Source organism: Narcine bancroftii, chromosome 3 (genome assembly GCF_036971445.1).
Source record: "Narcine bancroftii isolate sNarBan1 chromosome 3, sNarBan1.hap1, whole genome shotgun sequence".
NCBI classification, from domain to species: Eukaryota; Metazoa; Chordata; class Chondrichthyes; order Torpediniformes; family Narcinidae; genus Narcine; species Narcine bancroftii.
The window spans coordinates 42,093,653-42,105,154 of record NC_091471.1 but is presented as its reverse complement, the minus strand read 5'-3'; the positions used below and the strand labels follow the sequence as shown (position 1 = coordinate 42,105,154).

Below are 11,502 nucleotides of genomic sequence, written 5' to 3'. Positions count from 1 at the left end.
CCTGAACTTAAATGCGACACTTTTGTCTGTGAGCTATTGGCACTGTACCTGGTGGTCAGGCACTTCCGATAACTTCTGGAAGGCAGACAATTCAAGGTCTTCACAGACCACAAACCACTAACTTTCACCTTCCTGTGGTTGGCTGGGCAGCAGAGGCACCTTACCCATGATTCCGAATTCATCACGGACATCCAATAATTCGTCGGCAAGAACAACATGATGGCCAATGCACTCTCCCACCCCACCATAAAATCCATCCATGCCCTATCCCAGGGCATAGATTATTCAGCTCTAGCCAGGGCACAACATGAGGACCATGAGATCCCAGTATACAGGATGGCACTTTAAAGGCTGCAACTGGAGGATGTCATCATCACCCTTGGCAACCAGACACTCCTCTGTGACATCTCAACTGGCAAACCTTGCCCCATCATGCCCGCAGCATGGAGACAGCAGGATTTCGACGCATGCACAACTTGGCACATCTCGCCATTAGAACCATGGTAAAGATGGTGGCCAGCAGGTTCATCTGGCATGGGCTCCACAAACAGGTCAGTCAGAGGGCCAAGACCTTCATGATCTGCCAGGCATCCAAGGTGCAAACTTACACTAAAGCACCTCCTCTGACTTTCGTGCCAGCACAGCATAGGTTCTGTCACATCCACATCAACATTGTGGTATCTCCTCACTATGGTTGAACATTCCAGTAGGTGGCCAGATACAGTCCCAATGGCCGACATGACCACAGAGACCTGCGTCAGGGCACTAATCAGCATCTGGGTGTCCACGTTTGGAGTCCTGGAACATCTCAGCTCTGTCAGGGGAATGCACTTTACCTCAGGGCTCTGAGTGGCTCTAGCCAAACAGTTGGGAATCCAAATCCACCATACCACGACATATCACCTGCAGTCCAACAGAATGGTGGAGCAGTTCCACAGACACTTAAAAGCAGCCCTAATGGGCTGACTCAACTGGGTGGATGAACTGCCTTGAGTCCTTCTGGGGATAAGCACCACACCGAAAAAGGACTTTAATCCCTCTGCAGCAGAAATGGTCTACAGAACCCCCTTGGTAATCCCCGGAGAGTTCTTGGCCGCTGCCAAAAATCTGAAAACCCCCCATGGTTGAACTGAAACAGCTGAGAGAAAGACTGGTAACCCTAGCCCCTCCACAGCCCCTGCTGCACAGCCAGCCCAAATATTTCAACCTCAAAGACTTGCACACCTATGAATATGTATTTGTGTGAAGGGGAGCGCACCGGGCACACCTCTAATGGCCATATGAGGGGCCATACAGAGTCGTCAGGCATAATGGATCAATGTGCGTATTGGACATTGCCAGGAAAGAGGAGACTTTCACTCTCGACTGCCTGAAACTGACTTATGTAAATATTAGCCAGCCAGTAGAGACTCAACCCCTAGGACACAGCGGTAGGCCAATCAAAGTGGCAGCGGGCCTCCAATCTCTGGTTCTGTGGGGGGGGGTGGTTGTGTAGCAGCCCACGAACCAATTCTCAACCCGGCTCACAAAATGGCTGGCGAACACCGTGATCGTGAGGGGCCCACAGGGACCAACGGCGGGAAACAGCTGGCAACGGTGGGAAACGCCGGCAAGTTGGAGACCAGCGTTGTGATGACATCACTCGTGGCAGGGTCAGGGTGTGAATATAAACAGAGCTGGCAGGGCAATCAATCAGTCTCCATCCTTGACTCGACTATGTATGTTATTCTTAATCCACATTTTGCATATTGCACATGCTACAATAGTGTGATTTTCCTAAAATATATATAATGTTAAATCCAGACTTTGGGGAATCATTTTTATATTAAGTATCCTTGTGGCATTGAAATATAACTCTGAGGCCTGGGAATGAGAACGGCAATAATTCAATGCAAACATTATAACAATTAAGAAAGCCAGAATAAAGGACAAAGCTCTTGCAATGCAGATCTCAAAAGCAAAATGAAAGGAAGAACTGGAAAGGTTAGTCACGACAATGAAAAATTTGTCAAACCTGCCGTGACAGGTAGTGAATTCTTCAGTTGCCCTAGTTGAGAAAATATTTTGGAAAAAATACTTTCAAACTTTATCAACCATTGTGAAGGACAAATTAGAACCTTGCCCCTTAATTACTCTATATGCTTTTTTTTCCTCAAGAAATGGAAATATTATTGACCATCTCAGAAGCGAATTTTAGCATTTGCCTCATTGATTGCGAGACAGGCAATTCTGATAAAATGGAAAGACAGCTCCCCACCTACTCATACTCAAAGGTTACAGGAGGTCATGGCCTTCCTAAGGATATATTTTAAAAAATCAGACATAATGTTAAAGATGTCAAGGGGAATGTTGATAAGACGTGGGGCCCATTCATGGAGTATTACCTTAATTTAACAAATTAGGGTGTTTTGATGTTCCTGAACAGCGCTGTCCTTCATTTTCTATGCACATTAGATTGCAAGTTTGCCTTGTTTAGAGGGATCAGTTTGATTATTAGGGGTTTGTTTAATTTCTTTCCTTTTTTTGTTTATTTTTTTTCTTTTTTAATATTTTCTTTTTCAATCTTTTTATTAATCATATTGTGGTAAACCACTGTTATACTGTGTTTGGCTGCTATCGACTAGTCATGCCTCCCGAGACCGATCCTACCCTTGAGGACCACACTTTTCCTTTTGCTCTGATCAGTCAAGGAGGTGGATGGTTGTTTGATAGTGTTCCAGTCTTTAGCTACTCAGCCTTTTGTGAATTATTGATGGAACATCAATTTTAATAGCTAAAATTTTCAAAGGCGTATGGAACACTAACTAAAACCAGAGAAACTTGACATTGACCCCAGTTGCTGAAGGCCCCCAACACCATCGAGCTGTGGCTATGATGCTTCGGAAACTTCTTGACAGTAGCCAGGTTTTCCCCATGATCAGCGATGCCAGCTCATACCAGGCAATGATAGAGATCCTCAAGGCCCAATATTACTGGAAAGTTAATGAGGTCTATGCCAGGTATCTCCTGGCTACCAGAAAACAATGCCCTGATGAATCTCGTGCTGAGTTCCTGAGGGCCTTCCGGAACCTTTGCAGAGCCTGCAACTGTAAGCCTGTGACCTCATTAGAGATGTCTACATTGCCAGCCTCTGCTCTGGCGATTACTGAAGCAAAAGGTACTTGATATGATGAGGATGTTCAAGCTTACAGAAACACTGTAAATGACCCTCCAGAACTCTGACAAATACTTAGCTGCTTGGTCACAGCAGGCGCTGCCATTCTGGAATGGGGCATCATCCCACCCCCTGAGTGAATGGTCCCATACACCAACCAACTATTCTAATGTCCCTACCTCGGCTGCCATTGTGGGCAATCTCTCCAGTTGTTAGTTTTGTGCGCAAGGATGGACGATGCTCCCAGTGCCTGAAAAAGGGGGACTACACCAAAGTTTGCCAATGTAATCTTCCCATGAGCTCCAGTAGTGCCCCATTTGTCCTTTCACTACCCAGACCTTGAAATTGGCATCATCTTTACTGGACTCCAGTGACCTCATGTGCAAATCATGGGAGATGCCATTTTGGACTGCACACCAAATGTCATCTTCCCAGGCATATGACACCAATGGGGGTCAAGGCTGGCCATCTTGGGGCCAAAGGTGGCCATTTCGGGAGTGGGAGCATCCAACACAATCGGACACTGAATCCATACTGGCATCCATCACACTGAATCAGGAGGCACTGCATGAACTTGCCAGGTCCATGATGGACGTTCAGGTTAACGGGCACATTATCAAATGTTTATTCGATAGCAGGAGTACAGAAAGTTTCATCCATCCCGATACCGCTAAAAGTCTGTCCCTTAACGTACAGCCCACTAAACACAGGACATTTCTCTCATCTATGTCATATTCTGCAGCATTTCATGGGTCTTGCATAGTTGACCCTGATTGTTGGAGGTGTAGAGTATGACCATTTCAGACTGCTCATCATGCCCTGGCTCTGTGCAAGGGGGCACAATATACTGGGGCTGGACCTCCAGTGCCAACTGGAGGTCACCTTGCAAATCGACGGGCCTTCTCTGTTCCTCCTCCCCCCAACATCTGTGATGAACAGTTCTCAGATGACTCCAAACAGGCAATGTGTGGCCTCTCGACCTGAAAGGTCAGCCCTATGCCCCACTGTTCAGCAACCTCACTCCCGATTGCAAGCCAGTAGCCACCAGGAGTAGACGGTACTGTGCTGCTGACAGGGTGTTTATGATGTCGGAGGTCTAGCGGTTATTGGGCGTGGGCATCATCGAGGCCAGAAATAGTCCTTGGTGGGCCCAGGTTGTCGTGGTCAAGAACAGGGAAAAAAAATTTGGTTTATTATTGACTACAACCAGATTATAAACCGTTATATGCAGCAAATGCATACCCTCTTCCCCGCATATCCGATATGGTCAACCCAATCGTACACCATCGGGTATTTCCCACAATCGCCTGAAGTCAGCCTACCAGCTCTTGATCCAGGCCAGTAAACGGCATTCAAGGTGGAAGCCATCTCTATTACTTCCTCCGGGTCCCTTTCCGCGTCACAAAAGGGGTGTCCATTTTCCAATGGGAAATGGACCGCATGGTGGACTGCTACAATCTACAGGCCACTTTCCCCTACCTAGATAATGCTACCATTTGCAGCCACAATCTGCAGGACCATGTTGCTAACCTCAACACATTCCTTCGAGCTGTAAAATGCATGAACCTGACATAAAAAGGACAAATGCATCTTCTGGACAGCATGACTGACCATCTTTGGCTGTGTTGTTGAGAATGGCATCATTGGTCCAAACCTGAAATGCATGCATCCTTTGATGTAGCTTCCCCTCCCGCATGCCCTAAAAGAACTAAAGAGATACCTCGGGTTTTTCTTTTACTACACTCAATGGGTCCCCAAATATGCAGACAAGATTTGGCCACTGGTCAAAGCCACAACATTTCCTCTGACAAAAGAAGTCCAAAAGGCATTCAAAGTGGTCAAAGATGACATCACCAAGGCAACCATGCATGCCATAAACAAGTCAGCACTATTCCAAGTGGAGAGCGATGCGTCTGACTTTGCCCTAACAGCCACTCTCAACCAGGTGGGGAGGCCCATCGCCTTTTTCTCATATACCCTCCAAGATCTTGAGATTTCCCACTCCTCCATTGAGAAGGAGGCCCAGGCTATTGTGAATGCAGTACGCCACTGGAGGCAGTACCTCACTGGGAAATTGCTGGCTCTTCTCACAGGCTAGCAAGCAGTTGCATTCATGTTTAATAATAAACAATGGGGCAAACTCAAAAATAATAAAACTCTCAGGTGGACAATCAAACTGTCTATTTACAACTATGAATCCTCTGCAGACATGGGAAACTTAACGAGACCTCGGATGCCCTATCCCGTGGAATCTGTGCTAGTCTTTAAATGGACAAACTACAGATGCTTCACAATAATGTCTGTCATCCCGGAGTTACCAGGTTTTTTCCATTTTGTCATATATTAGGATCTACCTTACTCCGTCAAAGAGGTTATGACAATGACTAGAAATTGCCAGGTCTGCGCCGAATGCAAACCACAGTTCTACCAGCCAAACAAGGCACATTTCATCAAAGTGATATGCCCCATCAAGCGCTTCAGTATCGACTTCCAGGGTCCCCTCCCCTCCTTTAACTGGAATGTTTATTTCCTTACTGTTATTGATAAATATTCCCATTTCCCCTTTCCCATCCCCTGCCCTGACATTACTACGGCAATTATTATCAAGACTCTCTGTAGTATCTTCCTTCTCTTTGACTTCATCCACAGTGACCAGGTACAAAATTCATGAGCAATGAGCTGCGGCAGTACTTGCTGGCCAGGGGCATTGCTAAGAGCAGGGCCACCAGCTACAATCCCAGGGATATCGGGCAAGTAGAAAGGGAAAATGCCATTGTCAGGAAGACCATCCTCTTGGCATTGAGGTCAAGGAATCTCCACAGCTCCCATTGGCTGAAGTCTTCACTCCATTTGGTCACTTTTATGTACGGCCACCAATAGCACGCCTCATGAACGGATGTTTGCCTTCCCTCGGAAGACTGCTTAAGCGAACATGCTACCCACCTGGCTTACCTCACTGGGACCTGTCCTGCTCCGCACCATGTCACGCAATCTAAGACTGACCCACTGGTTGAGAGGGTCCCTCTCCTCCATCAACCCCCAGTATGCCTACGTTGCTTTCCCTAATGGGCGTGACCTGGCACCGTCGGGATCCACCCCCTCCCCAATCACCACTGACTTTCCACAAACACTCTGCCCCACTCCAACCTTAGGGGTCCCTAAACCAGGAGCTGACCACCCCTTAACCTAGGCTGCTATTGCTTCCAATGATGGACCAACACTACACTCCCTTACACCCCCACCTATTCTGGCCCCTCAGCGATCTGTTAACTAGCCAAACCCTCAAGCTGATAATGATGCTACAGCAGCCACTCCCCAACCAACCTTTGCCACGCTGCTCGCTGTGACAGAGAAGACTCCCAGAAAGACTTAATCTGTAACTCTGTATATTTGTTTCAGTCTCTTTTTTTTTTACGCTGCAGAGTTCTTCATAAAAAGGAGGGGTGAATGTGCTAAACCACTGTTACAACGTGTTTGGCTGCTACCGACTGGACATGTCTCCCAAGACCAATCCTACTGGCTCCTTGCAGTCTACTTTTGCTCTGATCAGTCAAGGAGGTGGATGGTTGTTTGATAGTGTTCCAGTCTTTAGCTATTAAAAGCCTGATTATTTCACTACTCAGCCTTTTGTGAATTATTGCTGGGACATCACATATTACAGGTAATCAATACAGGAGGACAATTGGAGTACATAATCAAGAAGGGAAAATATTGCTATATGACATCATATAACATATTACATTACACTGCAATTAACAAATATGTTATCATCTCCTCAAATGGAAATCTTCAAAAAAAAGAAAAAATCATTTTTTAATATAATGGGTTTGATTTGGAAGGGTACACACAATTTGTAGTATGTATGATCAAGGTTTTATTTGAAATGCACAAATTTTTTGTCTTTTCTTAGTTTCCAGCTTGTTTTAGTTCTATATGTGAGTATTTTTTTATTAAAATCAGTAAAGATATTCTAAAAAGAAAGAATTTTTCAGTTCTTCACTTGCCAGTAGAAGGACCTATTAAAGATTCACAGAACGATGGTATCAAGCAACTGTCCTGATAACATGTTACCAGAAGTGACAATCTGATGTTTTTTTCGGATCTACTGAGGTCATATCGCCATAGCCAATATGCTCCAGCTAACTAACATTAAAGACAAAGCAACATTAAGGGCATATATTGTCTTTGGAGAATTTAAAGGTTTGGACTATTCTTGGTGGCATTCAGAAGCCTGCAACTGATGATATAGTCACAACCTCCTCAGCTAAGAAAAAGTCTGTTCTTGTCGTGTTGCTTAATCAGGAATTGTATTGGACCACTGTCAAATCTGAAGCAGATTGAACACACAAAATCTCCAGTGACTATTTATACAATTGTACAATGTCTAATTCAGAAAATTAGCTTTGTGCCTTTCAGATTAATGACATTTAATCACAAAAAAGAGCTGCTTGAATTGACATTAGATTTTTATATTCATTTGAAGTTGGTTGCAAAGATAAACCAATGCATTGCTGAAGACTTCAGGTCATGTCTGTATAGCTCTCTTCATTCTGCTTACGAAAACCACTGTTTACTTGCAGAGAAACTCATCCTCATTCATTGACTCCAGTGGAATGCAACTTGAAGGCTACTGGTGCAACTCCATCTTGCTGTCGAGCTACTGACTGAGAATGAATGTGTGCAAGAGTAGGAACCACACACATATGGGAGCAGAATGCATATAGAAGCAAAATAAAGAAATTAAGGGATTTTAAACTTTTTTTAAATGGAGAGATAAAGTAAAAATTGTGATTGATCGAGCAGAAATGGAATCCATTTTTTCCCATCTTACTACATAGCAACAGCTCAATTATAATTCTCTTGCCTTTTTTCCATTCTCTTTCTTAACTACCTATTCATTCTTATGATTAATAGAGAATATGGAACAGTTCAGCATAGAAACAGGTCCGATGGGACCTGTCAGTGCTGCACACAATTTAAAATTCAAATACATCTCTTTTGCTTGTACATGATCTTTATCCCTCCATTCCCTGCATGCTCATGTCTCTGTTTCACAGCCTCCAAAACATTTCTCCTTCCACCACAATCTCTAGCAGCCTGTTCCAGGCACTCTTTAAAAAATGTATGTCATCTAGAAATATGCATTAGGTGGACTTCAGTTACCTCATTTTCAAAATTGCTACGAAGCTGCACAGTTGAAGTTTGTTAGTAGAATGATGGATATTGACCAGCCCCCTACTTGGGCTGAGGTGGAGTTAGCCGGTATTTCTGAATTTGATGTTATTGCAGGGATATGATATGCCAGTATTAAAACATCTGTTAAAGATATGGGTTAAAAGAAATGAGGCTCGAGGAACAAAGGTTAAATTATCAATTTAACCTCCATTATATCAAAATCAGATTATTGCTTTTTCAATTTTTAATAAGCATTGAAAGATATGGTATTCTCAGGGTATAAAAGTGATTCAGGATTGTTTTGAAGAAGGACAGTTTCTTTCTTTTAACCACTTTATTTTTATTTTTAAAAATTTTTCACAATATGAACCATATTAACCAAAATACATACAAACATTTCCCTCTTGAATATACACAGTGTCATTTTCTCCCCTTTTTCCCCCTCCTTTCCCTCCCTCCTTCCCACCCCCCTCCAAACCCATTAAATGTTCAACATATACAATACAATAAACCCATTAATCAATGTCATCACACAATGAAAATAAACAAGAAAATTGTGTCATCTACTTTTACACACTGGGTCAGCTCATTTCGTCTTCTTCTCATTCTATCATTTTAGGGGGTGGAGGTCTGCGGTAGGCCCTCTCTGTTGTGTTCCATGTACGGTTCCCAAATTTGTTCACATAATGTGACTTTATTTTTTGATACAATATAATTGGTTTCACAGGCTATATATCACGCCCCAAAAGTTAAATAAATGAGATCCAACATTATCAGATATGAGTTTTTGGTGTAAGTAGGAAACAGGAACAACAGTACATGCAATTTGGGCATGTGAGAAATTGAAAAAGTTTTGGGAAGATCTAAATCAGGTATTAAATAAAATCACAAAAAACAACATACCAAAAAAATCCAGAGATCTTTCTTCTAAGTAATATAAGAAGTAAAGAATTAGGCCTCAAACTGGATGAAGTGATAGCCTTAGCTGTAGCAAAAAAATGTATAGTGTCAACTTGAAAATCAGAAGAGAGCCTGAGAGTACAGGAATGGTATATGGAAATGAATAAATGTATTCCATTGGAAAAATAACATTTAATTTCTTTTAACCACTTGAGGGAGAAATTTGATATATCGGTAAATTCTTTATTTGTGTATTATCAACTCAGAGCATTGATAAGGGACAATTATGGCAAAGAGGTGAGTTTACCTAAGTTAACAAATTTGAATCTTTGATTTCCTTTATACCAAAGAAAGGTTTTATTTCAGATATGTATTGATTGTTACAAGAAAGTATGGAAAAACCAAATTTGGAGAAATCTAGAAATAAATGGGAAAGTGATTTAATGTATTTTATATCTCAAGGGGATTGGGAGGTTATGTGTCATGGAGGCATTAATAAATTGACTAATGTAAGATATGGTTTGGTTAATTATAACTTTTCGCATCAGTTATATTTGACTCCTGAGAAATTGAAAAAAATATGGATTTAGTAATTCGGATTCTTGTTTTAGATGTGGATTAAGTCTTCTTCTCTTTGGCTTGGCTTCGCGGACGAAGATTTATGGAGGGGGTAAAAAGTCCACGTCAGCTGCAGGCTCGTTTGTGGCTGACCAGTCCGATGCGGGACAGGCAGACACGATTGCAGCGGTTGCAAGGGAAAATTGGTTGGTTGGGGTTGGGTGTTGGGTTTTTCCTCCTTTGCCTTTTGTCAGTGAGGTGGACTCTGCGGTCTTCTTCAAAGGAGGCTGCTGCCCGCCAAACTGTGAGGCGCCAAGATGCACGGTTTGAGGCGTTATCAGCCCACTGGCGGTGGTCAATGTGGCAGGCACCAAGAGATTTCTTTAGGCAGTCCTTGTACCTTTTCTTTGGTGCACCTCTGTCACGGTGGCCAGTGGAGAGCTCGCCATATAATACGATCTTGGGAAGGCGATGGTCCTCCATTCTGGAGACGTGACCCATCCAGCGCAGCTGGATCTTCAGCAGCGTGGACTCGATGCTGTCGACCTCTGCCATCTCGAGTACCTCGACGTTAGGGGTGTGAGCGCTCCAATGGATGTTGAGGATGGAGCGGAGACAACGCTGGTGGAAGCGTTCTAGGAGCCGTAGGTGGTGCCGGTAGAGGACCCATGATTCGGAGCCGAACAGGAGTGTGGGTATGACAACGGCTCTGTATACGCTTATCTTTGTGAGGTTTTTCAGTTGGTTGTTTTTCCAGACTCTTTTGTGTAGTCTTCCAAAGGCGCTATTTGCCTTGGCGAGTCTGTTGTCTATCTCATTGTCGATCCTTGCATCTGATGAAATGGTGCAGCCGAGATAGGTAAACTGGTTGACCGTTTTGAGTTTTGTGTGCCCGATGGAGATGTGGGGGGGCTGGTAGTCATGGTGGGGAGCTGGCTGATGGAGGACCTCAGTTTTCTTCAGGCTGACTTCCAGGCCAAACATTTTGGCAGTTTCCGCAAAGCAGGACGTCAAGCGCTGAAGAGCTGGCTCTGAATGGGCAACTAAAGCGGCATCATCTGCAAAGAGTAGTTCACGGACAAGTTTCTCTTGTGTCTTGGTGTGAGCTTGCAGGCGCCTCAGATTGAAGAGACTGCCATCCGTGCGGTACCGGATGTAAACAGCGTCTTCATTGTTGGGGTCTTTCATGGCTTGGTTCAGCATCATGCTGAAGAAGATTGAAAAGAGGGTTGGTGCGAGAACACAGCCTTGCTTCACGCCATTGTTAATGGAGAAGGGTTCAGAGAGCTCATTGCTGTAACTGACCCGACCTTGTTGGTTTTCGTGCAGTTGGATAATCATGTTGAGGAACTTTGGGGGACATCCGATGCGCTCTAGTATTTGCCAAAGCCCTTTCCTGCTCACGGTGTCGAAGGCTTTGGTGAGGTCAACAAAGGTGATGTAGAGTCCTTTGTTTTGTTCTCTGCACTTTTCTTGGAGCTGTCTGAGGGCAAAGACCATGTCAGTGGTTCCTCTGTTTGCGCGAAAGCCGCACTGTGATTCTGGGAGAATATTCTCAGCGACACTAGGTATTATTCTATTTAGTAGAATCCTAGCGAAGATTTTGCCTGCAATGGAGAGCAACGTGATTCCCCTGTAGTTTGAGCAGTCTGATTTCTCGCCTTTGTTTTTGTACAGGGTGATGATGGTGGCATCACGAAGATCCTGAGGCAGTT

The 11,502-nt window shown here is 44.0% G+C and overlaps 1 protein-coding gene and 1 long non-coding RNA gene across 2 annotated transcripts in view; one reads left to right on the top strand and one right to left on the bottom strand.

Annotated features, from left to right (window-relative positions):
* Positions 1 to 11,502, bottom strand: part of dcc (DCC netrin 1 receptor) — a 718,171-nt gene that overhangs the window by 537,155 nt on the left and 169,514 nt on the right. The window lies entirely within an intron of this gene.
* On the top strand, positions 411 to 6,769 carry LOC138757117 (uncharacterized). Its single transcript, XR_011353348.1, has 2 exons — positions 411 to 551; positions 6,577 to 6,769. It is a non-coding gene; the product is annotated as an uncharacterized lncRNA (long non-coding RNA).